This window comes from Schistocerca cancellata, chromosome 7, assembly GCF_023864275.1.
Source record: "Schistocerca cancellata isolate TAMUIC-IGC-003103 chromosome 7, iqSchCanc2.1, whole genome shotgun sequence".
Taxonomy (NCBI): Eukaryota; Metazoa; Arthropoda; class Insecta; order Orthoptera; family Acrididae; genus Schistocerca; species Schistocerca cancellata.
The window spans coordinates 124258138-124284844 of NC_064632.1; the positions used below are offsets into that span (position 1 = coordinate 124258138).

A 26707-nucleotide genomic window follows, 5' to 3' on the forward strand; every position below is an offset into this window, starting at 1 on the left:
CTGTATTGGGACTGCAAATGATGTAGCCACAGAAACAAGTCTGCCCACATCCCATTCATGATAAGCAATTAACTTTCATTCTGCAGCAAAATTTTATATACTAGCGGCAAAAGATTGGTCTTATAAGTAAATGCGCTGGAAAATTTGTTTCTGAAAGGAGCAAGTATGTTGCCAGTCACATCGGCTGTAAGAACAAATCCCCCTCTTTTTTTTTTTTAAATCAATTCATGCTAAGTTACATATTTTGTTGTTAGGATGGCTATACCCTTTAATTTTATGCTCAGTGGGGCTTTGAAACAACTAGTATTATTTTATATGCAGTGAAAGTGAATTGGGGTAGAAATGAGCCAGTTAGTGAAGCCAGGTGACTGGCAGGAACCATCTGAATCTGTACAGAGAGTTCCAAGTTAATTTTTTTGTGATTGCATTTTCTGTCTGGAATGATGTGTTCCACAACAAATTCTATTCCTGTGCCAACCTCTTCATCTCAGAGTAGCATTTGCAGCCAAAATCATCAGTTACTTATTAGATGCTTTGCATTCTCTTTCTTTCCCAACAGTTTACCCTCTAAGCTCCCTAAAGTATCATGGAAATTATTCCTTGATGTCTTAACACTACCATATCACCATAGGCATCCACAGAAATTTATTGGGGGGGGGGGGAGGTATAAAAGCCAAAAATTGTCATTTTGACACCTGAATAAAAGTAAGTTATTATTTGTTCATATTTTCTCCTACCAGTCACTATTGTTTTAAACAATAGAAACTCCACATTGGACTATCAACAATATTAGGAAAAGAATAGACTGCTACTCACCATAAAGATGACCCAGGATGGAGACAGGTACAACAAAAAGACTGTTACATTGTAACTGTTGGCCATAGCCTTCTTCAACAAAGAAAACACACACATTCACACAAGTAAGCACACCTCACACACACATGACTGCTGCCATGAGCAGCTCTGACTGGAATGTGACTGTCACGTGATTAGCAACCTGGAATGGGGTGTAGAAGGGGGATGGATAGCAAAGTACGGGTGGTGGGAGGGGGAGGGGGAGAGAGTGAGAAGAGTGCTGTCTGGCAGGGTGTGCAGAGACCACAGACTGCAAGGCACAGCATTGGTGGATGAGAAGTGGGATTGGGGGAGGGAGGGCGTTGGACTAGGGGAGCAGAAAAGGGGAGGGGTCCATCCCTATACCCCTCCCACTTCCAACCCCTTGCAACAGGGATCATATCCCTGTGGAAGACCAGGTACAAGACCTGCACAATCCACCCATACAGCACTTCCTATCCCAGGTCTGTCACAGGCTTATACTGCCCCATCAAAGACTGGGCCATCGGTGAAAGCAGCCATGTTGTATACTGCTGCTGCAACCATTGCACAGCTTTTTATATTGGTGTGACTACCAACCAGCTGTCCACCAGGATAAATGGCCACCGCCAAACTGTGGCCAAGAGCAAAGTAGACTGCCCTGTGGCACAGCATGCAGCTGAACACAGCACACTTGACTTTATTGGCTGCTTCACAATGTGGGCCATCTGGATTCTCTTGTCCACCCCCATCTTTTCGGAACTGCACGGATGGGAGTCATCCTTACAATATGTACTGTGCTTCTGAAATTATCCGTACCTCATCATTCAGTAACCTACTGTCCCTACACCCTCCACCCAACAGTTTCTTCCCCCTCGTCCTATTACTTCCTCCTTTTTCACATTCCCTCACCCTCACTGAGTGCCACCCTCTGCCAGTGCACCCGCCTGTCCTTTACCCATTCCTGCTCCTCTCCTTTCCCACTCCCCATTCCCCCTCCATTCCCCACCTCAAAACACTGTGCCTGGCAGTCTCAAGTCCCTGCATGCCTCGCCAGACAGTGCTCTTCTCCTCCCCCACCCCCCACCCCACCCCACCTGTATCCTGCCATCCTCTTCCCCGACCCACTCCAGATTGCTATCCACGCGACTTTCGCATTCTGGCCAGAACTGCTGGTGGTAGTGGTCATGTGTGCATGAGATGTGCTTGGTGGTGTGAATGTATGTGTGTTTTATAACAATGAAAACAATCAATTATTGACAAAATTATTTAATTGGATGGATAAAAAATCTACTCCTTTTCATCCCATATGGTAAGTTTCCCATGACCTGCAGTTCTGGGTCACTTTCACGAAATCTAACCTTTTTCCTAGACCTCTCCAGTCCTTTTTCTTCACCCCTCTTCCTTTCCCTTCAACCCTTCTGCCTGAAGAAGGAGCCAATGGGTCCAAAAGCTTGCCAGTTACAACTGCCATTTATGTGTGTGTTCTGCCACCACTTGGTGAGCAGATTTTTTATCTTTCCAATTATATAATGTATGTGTGCTTTATGTAAGGCTCCACAATCCCAACATGTGGATGACTCATTACGTAACATAAATCTAGGATTTAGTCTGGTATGACCAGTGTGGAGGTAATATAGGATGATGGATTCCTTCTGGAATGAGTGGCAGGAGGACCGTTGTGTAGCAGCAGTCTCCTTGATAGTGCAAGGTTTATTAGAGGGGGCAGTAGCCCACCTTCCATATCTGAGTGAAGAGAGGTCTTACTTGAACCCTCAGATCTGCACACGGGATCATCACAGTGAATGTTAGTCTAGTAATCGCTTCTCTAACCAAATGGTCTGTCAGTTCATTCCTCACAATACTTAAATGACAAAGGTCAGAGGTAAAGTCATGAGTAGCAGATATCGTAGGGTGACCAGAGTAACATCAATCAAAAGCCTAGAGGCTCCTCACTGAAACACTACAAATTAAAACATTGTCAAGGAAGGTTTGTTGCACAAAATGTAGGGCTCTTTTAATGGCTGTTAGCTCCACAGTAAAAACAATATACTTTCTTGGCAACAAAAGTTGTTCATGACTGATGGGAACTGTAACAACATACCCTGTGCTATCCATGGTTTTAGAGCTGTCATTGTGAATGATGGTAGCACTCTGATACTCTGATTGACGTTTGTCATGGGAAAACAGGAGCTGCATTAGACGAGCGACACCGACAAGTGTTTGCCTTAAGCACCACAGATGCTGTGGGGGAGGACATGGAGTAATTAAATGCTACTCTTTGCTGTATTAGTGAATGGGATTGTTGGGGGGGAAAAAAAGAAAAATGAACATTTGACTATAGACTTTTAACTCACTCCATATCTTAGCTCTGAATGAAGCAAGTCGCAGGGGATATCTATAAATTATTTGTTTGTTAAAAGCAGATAATTGTGGTTATGTTTAATTGTATCTAACGGGTGTTGTCATAGTTGACTTACAAGAATTTGTATATTTATGTGAAACTTGTGGAGATGAAAATATACCTGAATTGAACTGTAAGTATGAGGTCACCGAGGTATTTCTAGTGAGAGAGAGAGAGAGAGAGAGAGAGAGAGAGAGTGTATTTGTTAGTTCCTGTAACCAGTGATGATCGATGCAGCCGCATATCCAGAGAAGAGGATCAGCTAAAAGTTTCAAGTAAGTCAACTGCAGTAAGAGAAGTGTGAAGATTACAATCGAGCTTTGCACCGCTTCTCTTGTCACCAAAACCGTTAGAACATGGTGACCGACATGATCAAGACTCGAAGAAAGAGGAATTTCGAAACGAAATAAAGATAGAAGAATATTGTGAGTTGCTATAGCAACCATTAGTAACAAGACAGGGAAATGGTTCACAGAGTTGGATTCTGCATAAACGGCAAAAAGGAGTGAAAATTAATAAATATGATATAAGAAAAGACGCAAGGAAAATTTCAACAGTTTAGTCTAAGAAGAGTTACAACGAGAACTATTCAACGACGAAGATCCAGTGTGAGGAGTAAGCAGCCCGCGCACACATGGTGAGGGTGTGGACCCTGTAACCAGCAACCGACACCAACGATGCCAGCTGCTGCTCATCGGTGCTGACTACAAATATGTTCACCGACGCTAAAACTAACCTTTGATTTCACCGGCGCAGATTGCATGCCTGCTCACCAATGCAACCTAAAACTCTATGCCGGGTGGGTGAAAGATAGTTAATTGAGTGTGATGTTAAGGACACTGTTCAATAATAGACTTTTAGTATAGTTATTACATTCAGAGGTGAATTTTATTTTTAATGATAACTCAATCTAAAAGTAGAAAGAATGTGGATCAAGAACAGCAACTAACAGAACCAGCCACAGCTATTAGAGTGACTAGGGAAATGCCAGACTGGTCTGAAGCAGTGAATTTAATCAAAGCTCAAAACACTCAAATTACTACTTTAAGTAAAAATCTAGAAGCTCAGAGTTTACAGTTAAATTCAGCTACTTTAAAACAAGAACTAAGTCTTAAGTTAGATTCAGTAAATACTCAGTTAAATGATAGATTAGCTGAACAGTAGGTGGATTCAGCTGATATAAGAAAGGAATTAAGTGCTACTTTAAGTGAAAAACTAGAAGCACAGGGTGAGGTTTTAAATGCTAAGTTCAGTGCCTTAAATGATAAAGTGGAGAGTTTGAAATTAGATTTAAAGAACAAATTAAGTAATTCCCTGACTATTCATGTAAAGCAACTGTTCACTGACTTTAGTCAGACATAGAATAACCAATTTCAGTACTTAGATAAAAAACTAGAGTTTGATATTGAAGATAAATTTAATAATGTAGAAACTGAACTTAGCAAAAAGTTAGGATCATTTCAAAGCGTATGCAGTGTTACTGTTGATGCTGTAAAGCATAGGTTGCACACCTTAAAAGAGAGTTTGGACAAATCTCAAATTGCAGGTGTGACCATTCGAGTAGATGACATGGAACAAAATGTTAAAGAGAAATTAGCCACTTCAGACAAAGTAAATATAAGTAATCTGGAGGAACAGGTAGAGGAAAAAATTGACCAAAAAGTTGCTGAGAGGTTAACTCCCCACAACGTCTCTTCAAATTTAGCTTCAGAACTTAATGATATTAAGAGAGGCATAGGTAATTTATTGAAAGAATTCAAACTTATCCAGGATAAGGTAGACAAGAAGGTGATTTCTCCTAACATGGTGTTAACCAGTGAGGTAATGACTGACCTACAATGGGGGGCAAATTCTGGACTATCCAGACAGTTTCCGGAGTTGAAGCTAGGTGGGGAAGTATATCCTACTCATTTTCTGAAAAGGTTTAATCAGCCCTTGCCAAAAAACTGGAAAGATTAAAAAAAGATTGAATTTGCGGTGGGGTACATTTTTGGAGAAGCGTCAGAGTGGGGCACAGTGAACATAGAGAATTTTTCGTCTTGGGCAGACTTCCAGAAAAAGTTTAAGGAGAAGTATTTGTCAGTGAGCACCCAGGAAAAACTAATATCCGACTTGTGGAACCCAAACTATTACAACAGTTCGGGAGTGAGCTCTCTGCCATCGTTGGATAAGCAGCAGCAAGCCGTACTCTTAGTTCACTTATTTGTTTCATAGTTTAATTCTTTATTTCTCTGCATGTTTTTGGGTACTTGCATAGTTTAACTCACAAATTTTGTGCGTATTATAGTATTTGAGAGTTGTAGCATCATGTTTTGGTACCCATGTAGTGCAAATTCGCATAGACGTCAGTTATCTGTTTGTTTTGAATGGCTTGTGAGATAAAAGAGAGGAAAAAAAATGTTAGCAATGGATAGGGACTGCACCTGTTGTGTGCAGATTCAGGGGGAATTGGCCACCATCCGTAAACAGCTGGAAGCTGTGTTGGCCGTGGTTGACAGGCTCCAGGATGTTGACCTGGGCCGCAGTGACATTGGGACACCCGAGGCGAGTGCTTTGGCGCCTCTGGAACCTGTATGATCGCCTAGGATCTCTGATGCCACTGCGCCCTCGGATTCGGACATCCCTGCCAGTCGACACTTCCCCTGGGTGGAAGGCGAAAGTTAGTGCTGGCTGCTGTACCCTTACACCCCCATAAAAGGTTTGAGGTACTGCCTACTTTGAGAGTACTTCTGAGCCAGCAAGGGCGGTCTCGCCTGTTGCGGCAGTGGCCAGTCTTCCTGAGAGGTCTGGACAAGCACAGAGGGTGGGTTTGCTTGTCATTGGGAGCTCCAATGTTAGGCAGGTGATGGAGCCCCTTAGGGATATGGCAGCTAAGGATGGGAAGAAAGCCATTGTGCACTCCATGTACATACCGGGGGGAGTCATCCAAGATGTGGAAAGGGTCCTTCCGGATGCCATGAAGGGTACAGGGTGCAGCAAACTGCAGGTGGTGGCTCATGTCGGCACTAATGACGTGTGTGTCTATGGATCGGAAGAGATTGTCTCTGGTTTCTGGCAGCTATCTATTTGGTGAAGACTGCCAGTCTTGCTAGCTAGATGAAGGCAGAGCTCACCATCTGCAGCATCATTAACAGGACCAATTGTGAACATTTGGTACAGAGCCGAGTGGAGGGTCTGAATCAGAGGCTCAGACAGTTCTGCGACCGTGTAGGCTACAGATTCCTCGACTTCCACCATAGGGTGTTGGGGTTTCGGGATCCACTAAATAGGTCAGGACATTAATCAAATATCGTAAATGTACTGCCTGGGTGTGTCATATGGTGGATGATGATGATGATGATGATTTAATTTGTTGTTCTGCTTGAAGGGTACTCTGTGTTAGAATTTTTATGTAAATAATTCAAAAGAGTGTGTGTGTGTGTGTGTGCCTGGCAGTCTCAAGTCCCTGCATGCCTCGCCAGACAGTGCTCTTCTCCCCCCCCACCCCCCACCCCACCCCACCTGTATCCTGCCATCCTCTTCCCCGACCCACTCCAGATTGCTATCCACGCGACTTTCGCATTCTGGCCAGAACTGCTGGTGGTAGTGGTCGTGTGTGCATGAGATGTGCTTGGTGGTGTGAATGTATGTGTGTTTTATAACAATGAAAACAATCAATTATTGACAAAATTATTTAATTGGATGGATAAAAAATCTACTCCTTTTCATCCCATATGGTAAGTTTCCCATGACCTGCAGTTCTGGGTCACTTTCACGAAATCTAACCCTTTTCCTAGACCTCTCCAGTCCTTTTTCTTCACCCCTCTTCCTTTCCCTTCAACCCTTCTGCCTGAAGAAGGAGCCAATGGGTCCAAAAGCTTGCCAGTTACAACTGCCATTTATGTGTGTGTTCTGCCACCACTTGGTGAGCAGATTTTTTATCTTTCCAATTATATAATGTATGTGTGCTTTATGTAAGGCTCCACAATCCCAACATGTGGATGACTCATTACGTAACATAAATCTAGGATTTAGTCTGGTATGACCAGTGTGGAGGTAATATAGGATGATGGATTCCTTCTGGAATGAGTGGCAGGAGGACCGTTGTGTAGCAGCAGTCTCCTTGATAGTGCAAGGTTTATTAGAGGGGGCAGTAGCCCACCTTCCATATCTGAGTGAAGAGAGGTCTTACTTGAACCCTCAGATCTGCACACGGGATCATCACAGTGAATGTTAGTCTAGTAATCGCTTCTCTAACCAAATGGTCTGTCAGTTCATTCCTCACAATACTTAAATGACAAAGGTCAGAGGTAAAGTCATGAGTAGCAGATATCGTAGGGTGACCAGAGTAACATCAATCAAAAGCCTAGAGGCTCCTCACTGAAACACTACAAATTAAAACATTGTCAAGGAAGGTTTGTTGCACAAAATGTAGGGCTCTTTTAATGGCTGTTAGCTCCACAGTAAAAACAATATACTTTCTTGGCAACAAAAGTTGTTCATGACTGATGGGAACTGTAACAACATACCCTGTGCTATCCATGGTTTTAGAGCTGTCATTGTGAATGATGGTAGCACTCTGATACTCTGATTGACGTTTGTCATGGGAAAACAGGAGCTGCATTAGACGAGCGACACCGACAAGTGTTTGCCTTAAGCACCACAGATGCTGTGGGGGAGGACATGGAGTAATTAAATGCTACTCTTTGCTGTATTAGTGAATGGGATTGTTGGGGGGGAAAAAAAGAAAAATGAACATTTGACTATAGACTTTTAACTCACTCCATATCTTAGCTCTGAATGAAGCAAGTCGCAGGGGATATCTATAAATTATTTGTTTGTTAAAAGCAGATAATTGTGGTTATGTTTAATTGTATCTAACGGGTGTTGTCATAGTTGACTTACAAGAATTTGTATATTTATGTGAAACTTGTGGAGATGAAAATATACCTGAATTGAACTGTAAGTATGAGGTCACCGAGGTATTTCTAGTGAGAGAGAGAGAGAGAGAGAGAGAGAGAGAGAGAGTGTATTTGTTAGTTCCTGTAACCAGTGATGATCGATGCAGCCGCATATCCAGAGAAGAGGATCAGCTAAAAGTTTCAAGTAAGTCAACTGCAGTAAGAGAAGTGTGAAGATTACAATCGAGCTTTGCACCGCTTCTCTTGTCACCAAAACCGTTAGAACATGGTGACCGACATGATCAAGACTCGAAGAAAGAGGAATTTCGAAACGAAATAAAGATAGAAGAATATTGTGAGTTGCTATAGCAACCATTAGTAACAAGACAGGGAAATGGTTCACAGAGTTGGATTCTGCATAAACGGCAAAAAGGAGTGAAAATTAATAAATATGATATAAGAAAAGACGCAAGGAAAATTTCAACAGTTTAGTCTAAGAAGAGTTACAACGAGAACTATTCAACGACGAAGATCCAGTGTGAGGAGTAAGCAGCCCGCGCACACATGGTGAGGGTGTGGACCCTGTAACCAGCAACCGACACCAACGATGCCAGCTGCTGCTCATCGGTGCTGACTACAAATATGTTCACCGACGCTAAAACTAACCTTTGATTTCACCGGCGCAGATTGCATGCCTGCTCACCAATGCAACCTAAAACTCTATGCCGGGTGGGTGAAAGATAGTTAATTGAGTGTGATGTTAAGGACACTGTTCAATAATAGACTTTTAGTATAGTTATTACATTCAGAGGTGAATTTTATTTTTAATGATAACTCAATCTAAAAGTAGAAAGAATGTGGATCAAGAACAGCAACTAACAGAACCAGCCACAGCTATTAGAGTGACTAGGGAAATGCCAGACTGGTCTGAAGCAGTGAATTTAATCAAAGCTCAAAACACTCAAATTACTACTTTAAGTAAAAATCTAGAAGCTCAGAGTTTACAGTTAAATTCAGCTACTTTAAAACAAGAACTAAGTCTTAAGTTAGATTCAGTAAATACTCAGTTAAATGATAGATTAGCTGAACAGTAGGTGGATTCAGCTGATATAAGAAAGGAATTAAGTGCTACTTTAAGTGAAAAACTAGAAGCACAGGGTGAGGTTTTAAATGCTAAGTTCAGTGCCTTAAATGATAAAGTGGAGAGTTTGAAATTAGATTTAAAGAACAAATTAAGTAATTCCCTGACTATTCATGTAAAGCAACTGTTCACTGACTTTAGTCAGACATAGAATAACCAATTTCAGTACTTAGATAAAAAACTAGAGTTTGATATTGAAGATAAATTTAATAATGTAGAAACTGAACTTAGCAAAAAGTTAGGATCATTTCAAAGCGTATGCAGTGTTACTGTTGATGCTGTAAAGCATAGGTTGCACACCTTAAAAGAGAGTTTGGACAAATCTCAAATTGCAGGTGTGACCATTCGAGTAGATGACATGGAACAAAATGTTAAAGAGAAATTAGCCACTTCAGACAAAGTAAATATAAGTAATCTGGAGGAACAGGTAGAGGAAAAAATTGACCAAAAAGTTGCTGAGAGGTTAACTCCCCACAACGTCTCTTCAAATTTAGCTTCAGAACTTAATGATATTAAGAGAGGCATAGGTAATTTATTGAAAGAATTCAAACTTATCCAGGATAAGGTAGACAAGAAGGTGATTTCTCCTAACATGGTGTTAACCAGTGAGGTAATGACTGACCTACAATGGGGGGCAAATTCTGGACTATCCAGACAGTTTCCGGAGTTGAAGCTAGGTGGGGAAGTATATCCTACTCATTTTCTGAAAAGGTTTAATCAGCCCTTGCCAAAAAACTGGAAAGATTAAAAAAAGATTGAATTTGCGGTGGGGTACATTTTTGGAGAAGCGTCAGAGTGGGGCACAGTGAACATAGAGAATTTTTCGTCTTGGGCAGACTTCCAGAAAAAGTTTAAGGAGAAGTATTTGTCAGCGAGCACCCAGGAAAAACTAATATCCGACTTGTGGAACCCAAACTATTACAACAGTTCGGGAGTGAGCTCTCTGCCGTCGTTGGATAAGCAGCAGCAAGCCGTACTCTTAGTTCACTTATTTGTTTCATAGTTTAATTCTTTATTTCTCTGCATGTTTTTGGGTACTTGCATAGTTTAACTCACAAATTTTGTGCGTATTATAGTATTTGAGAGTTGTAGCATCATGTTTTGGTACCCATGTAGTGCAAATTCGCATAGACGTCAGTTATCTGTTTGTTTTGAATGGCTTGTGAGATAAAAGAGAGGAAAAAAAATGTTAGCAATGGATAGGGACTGCACCTGTTGTGTGCAGATTCAGGGGGAATTGGCCACCATCCGTAAACAGCTGGAAGCTGTGTTGGCCGTGGTTGACAGGCTCCAGGCTGTTGACCTGGGCCGCAGTGACATTGGGACACCCGAGGCGAGTGCTTTGGCGCCTCTGGAACCTGTATGATCGCCTAGGATCTCTGATGCCACTGCGCCCTCGGATTCGGACATCCCTGCCAGTCGACACTTCCCCTGGGTGGAAGGCGAAAGTTAGTGCTGGCTGCTGTACCCTTACACCCCCATAAAAGGTTTGAGGTACTGCCTACTTTGAGAGTACTTCTGAGCCAGCAAGGGCGGTCTCGCCTGTTGCGGCAGTGGCCAGTCTTCCTGAGAGGTCTGGACAAGCACAGAGGGTGGGTTTGCTTGTCATTGGGAGCTCCAATGTTAGGCAGGTGATGGAGCCCCTTAGGGATATGGCAGCTAAGGATGGGAAGAAAGCCATTGTGCACTCCATGTACATACCGGGGGGAGTCATCCAAGATGTGGAAAGGGTCCTTCCGGATGCCATGAAGGGTACAGGGTGCAGCAAACTGCAGGTGGTGGCTCATGTCGGCACTAATGACGTGTGTGTCTATGGATCGGAAGAGATTGTCTCTGGTTTCTGGCAGCTATCTATTTGGTGAAGACTGCCAGTCTTGCTAGCTAGATGAAGGCAGAGCTCACCATCTGCAGCATCATTAACAGGACCAATTGTGAACATTTGGTACAGAGCCGAGTGGAGGGTCTGAATCAGAGGCTCAGACAGTTCTGCGACCGTGTAGGCTACAGATTCCTCGACTTCCACCATAGGGTGTTGGGGTTTCGGGATCCACTAAATAGGTCAGGACATTAATCAAATATCGTAAATGTACTGCCTGGGTGTGTCATATGGTGGATGATGATGATGATGATGATTTAATTTGTTGTTCTGCTTGAAGGGTACTCTGTGTTAGAATTTTTATGTAAATAATTCAAAAGAGTGTGTGTGTGTGTGTGTGCCTGGCAGTCTCAAGTCCCTGCATGCCTCGCCAGACAGTGCTCTTCTCCCCCCCCACCCCCCACCCCACCCCACCTGTATCCTGCCATCCTCTTCCCCGACCCACTCCAGATTGCTATCCACGCGACTTTCGCATTCTGGCCAGAACTGCTGGTGGTAGTGGTCGTGTGTGCATGAGATGTGCTTGGTGGTGTGAATGTATGTGTGTTTTATAACAATGAAAACAATCAATTATTGACAAAATTATTTAATTGGATGGATAAAAAATCTACTCCTTTTCATCCCATATGGTAAGTTTCCCATGACCTGCAGTTCTGGGTCACTTTCACGAAATCTAACCCTTTTCCTAGACCTCTCCAGTCCTTTTTCTTCACCCCTCTTCCTTTCCCTTCAACCCTTCTGCCTGAAGAAGGAGCCAATGGGTCCAAAAGCTTGCCAGTTACAACTGCCATTTATGTGTGTGTTCTGCCACCACTTGGTGAGCAGATTTTTTATCTTTCCAATTATATAATGTATGTGTGCTTTATGTAAGGCTCCACAATCCCAACATGTGGATGACTCATTACGTAACATAAATCTAGGATTTAGTCTGGTATGACCAGTGTGGAGGTAATATAGGATGATGGATTCCTTCTGGAATGAGTGGCAGGAGGACCGTTGTGTAGCAGCAGTCTCCTTGATAGTGCAAGGTTTATTAGAGGGGGCAGTAGCCCACCTTCCATATCTGAGTGAAGAGAGGTCTTACTTGAACCCTCAGATCTGCACACGGGATCATCACAGTGAATGTTAGTCTAGTAATCGCTTCTCTAACCAAATGGTCTGTCAGTTCATTCCTCACAATACTTAAATGACAAAGGTCAGAGGTAAAGTCATGAGTAGCAGATATCGTAGGGTGACCAGAGTAACATCAATCAAAAGCCTAGAGGCTCCTCACTGAAACACTACAAATTAAAACATTGTCAAGGAAGGTTTGTTGCACAAAATGTAGGGCTCTTTTAATGGCTGTTAGCTCCACAGTAAAAACAATATACTTTCTTGGCAACAAAAGTTGTTCATGACTGATGGGAACTGTAACAACATACCCTGTGCTATCCATGGTTTTAGAGCTGTCATTGTGAATGATGGTAGCACTCTGATACTCCTGAAGAACTGAGAGAAACAGGTGTCAAAGGGTCATGGCGGTGATTGAAACTTAAGTCCTTGACATAGATCAGTCCTACCTCATGGCCTGTGTAGTAACCAGCAGGGGGACCTGGGAAACATGGGTAACACAGTCGAAGGGGTCAGGCAGTGGGCTTTCTGATGCATTCCAATAATCCCAGCCAAGAGGTGTTCCTCCAGCTGATAGTTCCACTTGAGGACAGGTGGCAGGTGTGAGAGGTACTGTGCCCCGTGTATGCAAAAAGAATTTGGTAAGTTGGATGGTCAGGAAATACTTGGACTGAGATTGCAAGAGTTGGTACTACCAGAAAAGAAGAGTTAAGATCTCTGCTTCGGCAAGGAGACTGTCTCCGGGACTTGCCTGAGAGGTGTCAGTGACCAGTCTTAGTCCACAATGATTGACTGGGCCCAATGATTTCAAAGCGGAAGATGCCATTGAGCCATAAACCTGCCAACCATCATCAAGACCAGGGATCAGTAAATATGGACTAGAGTAGTGCAGTCTGCAACCAAGAAGTGTGGGCAAGGAAGCAGTGTGTTAAGCTTTCGCATCAAGCTACTAGTTGACAAATATGAGGCAGGCATGTTATCAAAGAGGATTCCGAAAAGTCAGGACTGTGCAACAATGTCCAAGCAATGGGTAGTACAGTTCTAGATCAGGATGGAATGTAGTATGACCAAAGGAGAGAACTAGAAGCCATGGGAAAGGTCATGAGAAAGGTCCAAGTGGAGGGCCTTCTGATGGCTCATTGGAGTTGGAATTCAGCCAAGGATACAGATTGGGAGTTACACCAAATACAAAAATCATCAACATACAGCACAGATGTGACCACTGTTTCGATAGAGTTCACTACCCCACTGATGATGACATGCAAGCGTGTAATCCTCAGCAGAGAGCCCTGTGGGATGCCATTCTCTTGGACCTGTGCTGCATCTCTAACACAACACAACCAGTGGGATAAAAAACTGACAAATAGAGGAAGCCAGTTCTGTTACAAAGTGAGTCGAAGGTGTTCAACAAGAATTGACATATCAGTAGATATGCCACCTTGAGGGAAGAGACCTGGGACTGTTGGTAATCTTCAAAAGCCTGGGAGGCAGTGAAACTTGACCCACACCTGGACTAAAGAGGCATACATTCCCAAGGAGGAGACTAGTGCTCCTAGGATTCTTTTCTTACTGTATTTAATTAGATAGTGAACCTTAGCATTTAGCTGGTAAAAAGTGTTGAATATCTTTGGTCAGCCATGACACCAGCTGACTGTGGAGTTGTCCCGTAGAAAGGAGGATAGCAGTTCCAGTGATGCTGGTGATTGCATCGAAGACATCTTCCACAACCTCGTTGATGCACCTGACAGAGAGAGGACAAAAGTGATGATAGAGGAATATAACTATTATTTAGCTCTTTGAAAGTCCATCGTGACAAGTGGTCTATCAGGCAGTGACAAGGAGTGACAGGATCACTGGAAAGTGGACATTGTCGTAAAGATTGTTGTGTAATTCCCAATTAGCGAAGCCACAAAATTGAGGGAAGAGGGCATAAGGTCGATAGCTGGAAAGGTGCACGGGCAGCACTAATGTGGGTAAGAGTACCATCATTGAGGAGACAGATCAAGATTAGAAGAATCTAGTCAATCAGAAGGCCCCTATCAGGTGAAATGGTACTTCCTCACAAGGGTTGGTATACAGAGAATTCCCTAAGTAGGAGAAAATGGGAAGAGAGTTGTTGGATTAGGATGACCACATCAAGTCGAGTAAATAAACTGCTTGGATGTAAACAAGCATTACAGATGGTGACTGGTGGGGTGAACTGCAGTGGCACTGCTGAACTTCCAACATGGTATGGAGGGAAATCCACTCATGGACGACAGCTGTGCAAACTAGTGTTACAGACTCCTCGAGATGCTCACTTGGACCCAGCACTGTTGTGATAGAAAAGAGTTGGAGAAATGATCATCAGTGAAGCATGTTCCTTGGAGAGCAACACAGACTGATGGACAAGCAGGAAGTAGTTGTAATTCTGGCAGGTGACAGTAATAGTCATTGCAGTTCCATTGAATTATCCCGTGGAGGGTGTCCTGCTTAGGCATGAAGGAGCTAGTAGATCACACCCCAGGACCACTGTCACTGGTGGGGGTAGAACATTAGTCAACAAACATCAGAGCATAGTCCAACAGTATGGAGGAATTTGGCTCCTCCAGGATTATCAGAGTAACCTTTTCCTGGTATTTCTTCTTTTTCTCTTTAACAACTTTTGGCAGCCAACAGTCTAGTCAGAGCTTATCCACTGTGGGTTTAGGAATGGCAAAAGACCGGGCAGCTCTAGAACCTACAATCCATGGCTCCTTGAGCCAGTGGCTGGTGTCAGATAGCTGTGTACAGATGTGCAGGGATAGCATTCGTGAGAAGGAGGAGGAGGATGATTCAGCTGGGCGTGCTCCCAAAGATGATGCCACAGGAACCTTGAGAGGTGTCAAGTTTATTTGTGTGACTACCAGAGGTTGACATAAAGGGAGTGGATACACCAGGCACTACCAATGACCTGCCACAGTAGTGACAAAAGTCAGTATCTTTGAGACTGTATGCAAATGATCATATTAATTTATGAGCTTCAAAATACGAGAGGTGATGGATAATCTTCAGTTCCTGGGTTTTGCATTCCTTGAATATGATAGCACTCATTGGGCGTTGGACCAGTCTCCACAAATTAGGTCATATGTGCACTGGGAAGACATATGCTTGAATGGCTGGCATTTCAAGCACTGCATTGGGGTGGGAAATTGGCTTCACATTGCAGCAGTAAACAGAGGTTTTGACCTACTCTGGAATCAAATTCTCCTGAAAAGTGGGGACAAATGCACTGGTGTCAATCTTGATGTCTGGCAGGCCTCAGCGTATACCACGTATGAAGTGGATCTGTCACCTGTTTGTGTAGTTCATCCGTCAGCATCATTAGGTTCCCAGGGAAAAGGGGTGAGGCTTACCAAAAATTGTTCTTCTGCAGATACCATTCAAATTGGAATGAGGAAGAGGGGTAGTGACAGTGGTACATAAAGGTCCCTCCACTATACACAATAAGGTGACTTGCTGAATAAAGAGGTAGATTTAATGAGAGGCAAGAGGTGGTTTTTCTGGTGCTAGCACAGTAAGGATTTTGATGCATTAGGGCTACAGGGATAATTATGAGAAGTGAAGACAGTGAGAAGAGAGGGTACATATTTCTGTAGCACCTTGAACAAATTCATTAACAGTATGGTAGTAGGGAAGGGATGTTTAGAAACTGTCTAAGTGGAAGTATTCTTTTTTAATAGTCAGTTTAATTTGTACTCAAGTACTGAGATACCCATCAGTGCAGGTCAACATTAGAGAGCTAGCAGTATATTCAGAATGGGGTTGTGAAAATTAATTCAGTAAAAAATACATCAGTTCATTCTCACTTTGATTCGAGATGAGGAATATATTGTCACCATTAGGGAAAAGATGAGGGGCATCTGGTCCCTGGGCTCCAGAAATTTCCATTCTGTCCATGAGATGTTTGGAATAAGACAGCAGTTATGATTCTTATAGACATAATTTTACACATTAGATCATGAGGTTAGTTTAATTAACCAATGGCAGTATAGTCTGTAAATAGTTTTTATGCTAGATTCTAATTTTATGAGCAGATTTTCGGGCACTTACTTTCCTCTCTACATTCTAGCAAAGTCCAGCAAGATTTTCCTAGAATTAACTAAGATATATTTGCAGTACAATTACACATTTTTTGAGATAGGGCATATAGGGTTAGAAGGCAGTAACAATAGACTTTTGAAATTTTGCTTTTCAAATTTTGAATGATAATGCAATGACTTTCCTGAGGTGAAATATTTCCTGAATTACAGCATTTAGAAAACAGACGAGATGTTCAGTAAATAGTGTGGAAATAGATCTTTCAAAGGTGAGGTAGGTCAATCCTGAAACTAACACTTATTAAATTGGTTGGATTTTTAAGTGCTCATGGTTCTCACGAATCTTCAGTTATGAATATTTCCTTAAACACAGTTTTTCTACTGAAAATAGTTTTACAGTTATCATCAGCAACATGAAAATTATACTGTGAACAATAAGATTTAGAAATTTACATCTTAACAAAGAATTAGGTATTTTATGTGTGTGTGGCATCGACTACTTAAAATAAATAAGAAGAGGAAAAAATAGGGTTCATAGTAGTAGTGATATCAGAGCAAGTAGAGTCATACCACTTTGTTACTTTTCAATAGACGATAAAAGATGGATTATATTGGTAGATTCAGTATTTCTTCCTGCTTTGACACAACTTACTGTGCTATAGGATAACGAATTTCCTTTACTTCACGTGTATAGTCATAATTTTTTTTTCATCAGATTACCGGTTTCAGTCTATTATGACCATCGTCAGATCTGCTTTTATAAAAACATGTCCTAATATACTGGAGCCATAGTGGCATCATCAAATGTTAAACAGAAAACAAGCATGATCAGATACATATAAATAACAGCATATGCAAGAGCCATCTTGTCAGCAGCACTACTGTACTGAACAATAGTGCTGCTAACAAGATGACTCTTGCATATGCTGTTATTTATATGTATGTGATCATGCTGGTTTTCTGTTTAACATTCAATGATGCCACTATGGTTCCAGTATATTAGGACATGTTTTTGTAAAACAGATCTGATGCTGGTCATTATAAACTGAAAGCGGTAGTCTGATGAAAAAAAAATTTATGACTATATACATGAAGTAAAGGAAATTTATATTATATTCAGGTCACTGTTCAATTCACAATCATGTCACAGCTTGTGAACCTATAGGATAACCACTGTAAGGATTTTGGTCTGGTTTTGACTAATAGATACAGCGATTCACAAGGTAGGTTTGCACATAAAGTTTATAAATATTTCGTAGTAATTGGCTGAACTGTGATGAATTAAAGTTAAGAAGGGAAAGCAGAAAGGTGGAAGGTGTATATAGAGGGTCTATACAAGGGCGATGTACTTGAGGACAATATTATGGAAATGGAAGAGGATGTAGATGAAGATGAAATGTAAGGTATGATACTGTGTGAAGAGTTTGACAGAGCACTGAAAGACCTGAGTCGAAACAAGGCTCCGGGAGTAGACAACATTCCATTAGAACTACTGACAGCCTTGGGAGAGCCAGTCCTGACAAAACTCTACCACCTGGTGAGCAAGATGTATGAGACAGGCGAAATACCCTCAGACTTCAATAAGAATATAATAATTCCAATCCCAAAGAAAGCAAGTGTTGACAGATGTGTAAATTACCGAACTATCAGTTTAATAAGTCACAGCTGCAAAATACTAATGCGAATTCTGTACAGACGAATAGAAAAACTGGTAGAAGCCGACCTCAGGGAAGATCAGTTTGGATTCCGTAGAATTATTGGAACATGTGAGGCAATACTGACCTTACGACTTATCTTAGAAGAAAGATTAAGGAAAGGCAAACCTACGTTTCTAGTATTTGTAGACTAAGAGAAAGCTTTTGACCGTGTTGACTGGAATACTCTCTTTCAAATTCTAAAGGTGGCAGGGGTAAAATACAGGGAGCGAAAGACTATTTACAATTTGTACAGAAACCAGATGGCAATTATAAGAGTCGAGGGGCATGAAAGGTAAGCAGTGGTTGAGAAGAAGACAGGGTTATAGCCTCTCCCCGATGTTATTCAATCTGTACATTGAGCAAGCAGTAAAGGAAACAAAAGAAAAATTTGGAGTAGGTATTAAAATCCAGGGAGAAGAAATAAAAACTTTGAGGTTCGCCGATGACATTGTAATTCTATCCGAGACAACAAAGGACTTGGAAGAGCAGTTGAACGGAATGGTCAGTGTCTTGAAAGGAGGATATAATATGAACATCAATAAAAGCAAAACGACGATAATGGAATATAATCGAATTAAGTCGGGTGATGCTGAGGGAATTAGATTAGGAAATGAGACACTTAAAGTAGTAAAGGAGTTTTGCTATTTGGGGAGCAAAATAACTGATGAAGGTCCAAGTAGAGAGGATATAAAATGTAGACTGGCAATGGCAAGGAAAGCGTTTCTCAAGAAGAGAAATTTGTAAACATCGAGTATAGATTTAAGTGTCTGGAAGTCGTTTCTGAAAGTATTTGTATGGAGTGTAGCCATGTATGGAAGTGAAACCTGGACGATAAATAGTTTGGACAAGAAGAGAATAGAAGCTTTGGAAATGTGGTGCTACAGAAGAATGCTGAAGATTAGATGGGTAGATCACATAACTAATGATGAAGTATTGAATAGAATTGGGGAGAAGAGGAGTATGTGGCACAACTTGACAAAAAGAAGGGACCAGTTAGTAGGACATGTTCTGAGGCATCAAGGGATCACAAATTTAGCATTGGAGGGCAGCGTGGAGGGTAAAAATCGTAGAGGGAGGCCAAGAGATGAATACACTAAGCAGATTCAGAAGGATGTGGGTTGCAGTAAGTACTGGGAGATGAAGTAGCTTTGACAGGATAGGGTAGCATGGAGAGCTGCATCAAACCAGTCTCAGGACTGAAGACAACAACAACAACAACAACAACAACAACTGTTGTGAAAACATTGGTGCTGCTATCTTGTGGTACAGCCACCATAACTCCAGATGGGAGCAAAACGTAATGAGACTTTGGGTCAGGCCTCGTGGTCTACTAGCAAAACTAGTGCCTGAAACCGAAAGATTGCAGGATCATGTCCCAGTCAGGCCATGAATTTTTCACTGTATGTAACATTTACCTCTCAATGATGTGAATATGTGCCAAAAGAAAAACACAGTTCAGATTCCACATTAAACTGTAGGTCTCATTTTCAAGAGCAGAATTGAAGCCAGGCTACTGGGTCTAGCAGTAAAGCACATGTTTGGCAGTGAAACATTGTGGGATCAAAGCCCTGCTGGATCATGGATTTTTTATTTTTTATTTTTTTATTTTTTATTTTTGTTTCTTAACTTATCAGTCACCTTTCAATGATGTGGAGATTCACCAGAAACAAAATGTATTTGAGTTTCCACATTAATCTATAGGTTGTGTAATCTTTCCCTCCCACATATCACTATTAAATTTCTCTTAGTCTCTTCATTATTTTCAAAATATTCAAGAGGCGTAAGATATACAAAATAAAAACTTTTTACTTATCTTCATTTTCTCTTGTGGTTGTTGGCTCCAGCTCTTATGTCTAGTGGTACATTCTTGTGGCTGAAATTTTGATTTAATGTTGTGGGTTCCTGATGACTAAATAACTAATGAAGATCTGCCTGTATATTTCTTGAACTTTATTCTTTGTAAAATTTTTAAATATCACACTGTTTTTGCGATTTCCACTTAATATTCCAAATTACTTTGTTAGTGTCGATCATGTGAAAACATCTGTCTCCATCAGAGGTATGCCCACTACTCCTACATTCTGCCAAACTCACAATATTGCCTAGAGTTTACAAAACAAAAGAGTTTACAACCATTCTTGACAAAAGAAGAATCTTTGCTAAAATATATCATTACTTTGTAAATGAGTCCAGAAATCAATTTAATAATTTGCATCAGATTGTGCAATTAATAATATAAATTTTAAGTATACCAGTAATTTTGTAATTTCAAATAATTTTAAAAGAAGAGTAATTTTACCTGTACATACAGAGTACTAACAAATTAATTTCTTTTTATAAATTATAGCCTGAAATATAATACATCGTATTTAAATTAATTATATGGTTATAATAGAAGGAAACATTCCATGAAGGAAAAATATACCTAAAAACAAAGATGATGTGACTTACCAAATGAAAGTGCTGGCAGGTCGACAGACACACAAACGAACACAAACATCCACACAAAATTCAAGCTTTCGCAACAAACTGTTGCCTCATCAGGAAAGAGGGAAGGAGAGGGAAAGACGAAAGGATGTGGGTTTTAAGGGAGAGGGTAAGGAGTCATTCCAGTCCCGGGAGCGGAAAGACTTACCTTATGGGGAAAAAAGGACGGGTATACACTCGCACACACACACATATCCATCCACACATATACAGACACAAGCAGACATATTTAAAGACCAATATGTCTGCTTGTGTCTGTATATGTGTGGATGGATATGTGTGTGTGTGCGAGTGTATACCCGTCCTTTTTTCCCCATAAGGTAAGTCTTTCCGCTCCCGGGACTGGAATGACTCCTTACCCTCTCCCTTAAAACCCACATCCTTTCGTCTTTCCCTCTCCTTCCCTCTTTCCTGATGAGGCAACAGTTTGTTGCGAAAGCTTGAATTTTGTGTGTATGTTTGTGTTCGTTTGTGTGTCTGTCGACCTGCCAGCACTTTCATTTGGTAAGTCACATCATCTTTGTTTTTAGGTATACATTGTATTTATAATCATGTGAAATTCATTCAGTGAAATAGCCAAGAATGTTCACCAATACCTGAATCAATAGTATAAATGGTATCGGTTACATCTATAAAAAAAAAAAAAAGGTTATGTTAGAAAAGGGTGTCACATTACAATATCCCCCTCACAAAATTTGGAAACAGCATGTTTACAACATTTTGTGACAGACTATAAGGTATGCCAAACAGTGTAAATAATGATGCCCAGGATAGCAGATGGACATTTAGAAGTATCCGATTCATAACATATTACAGAAAACACAAGAAAAATATCTACTATACAGATTCGATGTAATAGGGATGTCTTTATTCCGGCTTCTTTCCTCACCTCCTCATTCCTTAACTTGTCCATCTTGGTCTTCTGGATGGTGGATCTAAGAAATTTCTTCTCTGATGATTGCAGCTTTGATGATTCTCTTTTTTTGATGGTACATGTTATATATATGTATATATAATATAAAATGTAGACTGGCAATGGCAAGGAAAGCGTTTCTCAAGAAGAGGAATTTGTTAACATCGATTATAGATTTAAGTGTCAGGAAGTCATTTCTGAAAGTATTTGTATGGAGTGTAGCCATGTATGGAAGTGAAACATGGACGATAACTAGTTTGGACAAGAAGAGAATAGAAGCTTTCGAAATGTGGTGCTACAGAAGAATGTTGAAGATAAGGTGGGTAGATCACGTAACTAATGAGGAGGTATTGAATAGGATTGGGGAGAAGAGGAGTTTGTGGCACAACTTAACTAGAAGAAGGGATCGGTTGGTAGGACATGTTTTGAGGTATCAAGGGATCACAAATTTAGCATTGGAGGGCAGTGTGGAGGGTAAAAATCGTAGAGGGAGACCAAGAGATGAATACACTAAGCAGATTCAGAAGGATGTAGGTTGCAGTAGATACTGGGAGATGAAGAAGCTTGCACAGGATAGAGTAGCATGGAGAGCTGCATCAAACCAGTCTCAGGACTGAAGACCACAACAACAACAACATGTTTCAAAACCATAGGTCAATATTGGTATGAAATAGCTATTAAACATCATCAGTTTGTCCGGTTTTGGAATCAAGTCATCCCATAAAAGTGATCTTACTTGTTGGTAGAATTCAGATCCTTTTTGCATTCTGTTGGTGATTTCATTTCTGACCATATTATCATTGTAGATTACACTTCCAAGGTAAGGAAAACTGTCCACACACTCTAGTTGGTGGTCTCCTAGTTTTAGACTTGCTGGTTGTCCATCTCTATTGACTGCGATCACCACTGTGTTGGTCTTGCTGATGTTGAGGTTACATTTCTGGAACTGAGATTTCCATTCAAGTCTGATCTGTACTTCCTCTGCAGTTTCACCCCATATCATGATGTCATCAGCAAAGGCAAATGCAATGTTAATGTGTCAAGATTGGTGAGGAAGGGAAAGCAGTAGGCACCCGTTGAGGTGATGAAGTTAAATATTTTATGATAGACATGATGATTTAAAGGAAATCACACCTTTAGGCACTGCAATATACTGGCAAATGGCATGATATTCAGCTAACTAACATTATTCTCTGATATTGAATCATAATTGTATGCAGTGCCTCATAAACAAAATTACTGTTACGCAAACAAGTTGTCCGGCAGTAGATACTTAATGCTGTCTGTGTAAAGCTGGGGTCGTTCGCTAGTATTTGTATATTTGCTGTACACTTTTAATAATTATCACACTATATAGGTAAGACAGTAGTAAACCTAATAATGAATGAGAAAATAGTAATGCGAATAAGCTACTTTGAATACCACTGTGAGTGATTTATCACAGCCAAGCTAGACACAAGCCAACATCCATAACAGCAATAAAAGTTTATATGCCTTGGAGATCTGTAGATGATGAAAAGATTGAAAAACTGCATCATGAAATAAAAGAAATTAGATTACCTGATAAAAAAGTGAACATCTTGAATGGTGGAGGAAATGAAACTTCACAAGTTGGGAGGGTAAGTAATGTTATCTTGGTGATAAAAAAAAAATCAAATTTACAAAGAACTTGGCAGTTCAGATGGTTCAAATGGCTCTGAGCACTATGGGACTTAACATCTGAGGTCATCAGTCCCCTAGAACCGAGAACTACTTAAACCTAACTAACCTAAGGACATCACACACACCCATGTCCGAGGCAGGATTCAAACCTGCGACCATAGCAGTCACACAGTTTCAGACTGAAGCGTCTAGAATCGCTTGGCCACAATGCCCGGTGAACTTGGCAGTATGAGCCCACTTGCTAGTATGATGTTGCACCCCCTCTGGCCTTGGTGCATGCACTGATTCAGTTGGGAAAGGCATAATAAAGTCATTGTATTCCATTCTGCGGCAAGCTGGCCAACATCTGTTGCAACTGGTCCTTGATATCCTGAACACTGGCACTAGGACATAGTTGACAACCAAACTAGCCTGACAGATGTTCTACCAGGAAGAGATTTGGGATCTTGCTGGCTATAGGAGCCTGTTGAGAAATGACAATGTAATACTGTCGCATGACAAGTAAAACATGAGAATGCAGAATGTCCATGACATACTGGTGTGTCATATTAGGTCCCTGTGTCACTACCAGCCGTGACCTGAAGTCATACCCAATGACTCCTCTCACAGTAAGATCAGGAGTAACAACACTGTAACTCTCTAAAACATCAGAAGAATGGGACCTCTTCTTGGATTGATGCTGTACACACTGACGATGGTCGTCCGAGGCAGTGCAGAACCATACTCCATTGCTGAACACAATGCGATGCCATTCATCAATGATCCTTGCATCCCAGACACAGCACCACTCCAAATGTAGCTGTTTCATTTGTGGTATTAATGGCAGCATATGCATGGTATGGTAATTACCTAGTTCAGCTGCTGCTAGTCTCTGACTAATAGTGTGGTATGATACAAAAGGTGCAGGGAGTTCATTACTTGTTCTCGGATAGCAGACGCAGATTTGAAGGAGTTGCGATCTGCTTGGTGCAGAGTAATGTCTTGACTGAAACCTAGGTAACAAGTATCCCTGACCTCATGTTTCCATGCAGTCCAACATTGGACTGCTGTCTAATCCAGACGTCCCACAAATTTAGATATTGCACAATTTTATAAGCTGGGCAAATGGAGACCCATAATGAGGCCCCTTTCAAACTCTGCCATGTGCTGCCAACACGTTCCCACACGAGCATGTGGCATCTCTGTGTCCTTTCTCAGTGTTTGTTCAACTTCTGAGCCTGTTTATGCCTGTTGTATATCCTTCTAGGCCTGGCAACACAACTAAACATCAACAACACTAATACACTTTGGTGGCCTGGCTGCCTGTCACAGAGAATTGCAACTCAAATCATGTGCATGCCCACCAATTGCTTCTACGTGTATGAAGATACATTGGCATCCAACCCTGTCTTCTGGATGCTTCACTTTATTTTTGTCAGACAGTGTGTTCAGATAGTTAACAGGGACAAAAATTTAATTGTAAAGACGGACTGGAATTTTGATAGCAGGAAATGGAAGACAAGGAAAAACAATGAGACAGCATGGATTGGGGGAAAGGAGTAAAAGAGGAAGTCACGTGATAGAAATCACAGAATATAATTTGATCATTGCTAATGCATGGTTTAGCAGTAACGTAATAAGCTTGCATATATGGAAGATATCTGGACACACTGGAAGGTTTTTAATTAGTTGTCTAATGGCAAGACAGAGATTTTGAAACCATATGTTAAACATGAAGACATTTCCAGGACAGATGTGGACTCTTACTTTAATTTATTGCAGATTAACAGAAGAAATTGCAAAATGGCAGAAAATTAAGACAATGGGATTTGGATAAATTTGAAAGCACCAGAAATAGTTGAGAGTTTCAAAGCAAGCATTAGGCAATGCTTGACTGAAACTGGAATATGGAACACCATTGAAGATGAAGATGAATGGGTAGCCTTGAGGAATGAAGCAGTGAAGGCAGCAGAGGATAAAATAGATAAAAAGGCAAAGCCCAGTAGAAATCCTTTGATAACTCAAGAGTTAAACTGAAAAAAAGGAAAAATTATAGAAATCCAATAAATGAAGCAGCCAAAAAGGAATACAGATGTCTAAAAATGAGTTTGAAAGAAAATGCAAAGTGGCTAAGCAGGAATGGTTGGAGGGCAAATGCAAGGCAGGAGAAGTATGCATAACTAAGGGGAAGATATATGCCACTTCCAGTAAAATTAAAGACCTTTGGAGAAAAGAGAAGCAGCTTTGTGAATATTAAGAGCTCAGATGGTAAGCCAGCACTAAGCAAAGAAGGCAAGGCTGAAAGCTTTGAGGGTATCTTTAGATGGTCTATACAAGGCAAACAAATTTGAAAAGCATATTATAGAAACAGAAGAGGAAATAGATGATGGTGAGATGGGAGAATTTGATGAAGCACCGGAAGGTCTAAGTAAAAACACTGCACCTGGAGTAGGTGACATTCCCTCAGAATTACCGAGATTTTTGGGAGAGCCAATCATGACGAAACTACTACACCTAGTATGCAACATATTAGACAAGTTTAATAATGTCACACTTCAGTAATTATGTTCCCTCCCAAAGAAAGTAAGTGGTGACAGGTATACATATATTGAAACAACGGCTTAATAAACGTGGTTGCAAAATACTGATTTGAGTTATTTATAGAAAAATGGAAAAAACTAGACACTGACCTTTAGGAAGATCAGTTTGGGTTCCAGAGAAATATAGGAACACGCCATGTGCTCCCTGTACGACTTATCTTACAAAATACACTGAAGAAAGGCAAACATACATTTATAGCATCTCTAGATTTAGGGGAAACTTTTGACACTGTTGACTGGAATACACTCTTTGAAATTCTACAGATAACAGCGATAAAATATTTGAAATATAATATTAGAAAATGGGACACACAATATTTTTGCTATTTGGGCAGCAAAATAACTGATGATGGCAATTGCAAGAAAAGCATTTTGGAAAAAGAGAAATTTGTCACACTCTAACACAAATTTAAATGTTAAGTCTTTCTTGAAGGCATTTTGTCTGGAGTATAGTTTTGATCAGACTGAAGACCAGAACAAATCTGGCAGCAAGGTCATATCTAATTTCTTACATTATTCACATTGTTAGATGTAAGCCTAGAACCATGGTTGAACATGAAAAAGTTACTGCTCAAAATAAAGAGCTGTCTGATGTTAAATAAGAACCCATGTCACCTGTAGGTATTATGTGACTTATTGCCACCGCAAGCTTTATAATCTGTATTTTAACAGACGATTTAATTAATTTCATTTCTGTTATGATTAAAAATGTAGTCTATGTCACAATTAATCAAAGGTAAATTGGAGAAATGGATGGAAACAAATACAATGTGGACTGTAAGTGCAAACAAGAAATTATATGGTACTGGATACATAATTTCATTCAGAGTCCATTATGCTAACTATGTATGATAAGTGTGTGTGTGTACTGTAGTTTGTGACTGATACGTTTGAAAGCAGAGTGTAACCATATACAGTTTTTTATGATATTTAATGATTATTCATAGTAATGAACACTGCGATCATGATGAATCACTTCTTGCACACATTTCTGGCTCTCAATTCTTCAGAAGCCAGAATTTTTCTATAGTAGTATTGTTGGATCTTTCTCACACAGCATTGTTTTGCCATCCAGAATTTTACATAA

General features: G+C 40.8%; 1 protein-coding gene across 1 annotated transcript in view; it reads left to right on the plus strand.

Moving 5' to 3' along the window:
* The window catches only part of LOC126092277 (tetratricopeptide repeat protein 8), a 96656-nt gene that overhangs the window by 43081 nt on the left and 26868 nt on the right, over nt 1-26707 (plus strand). The window lies entirely within an intron of this gene.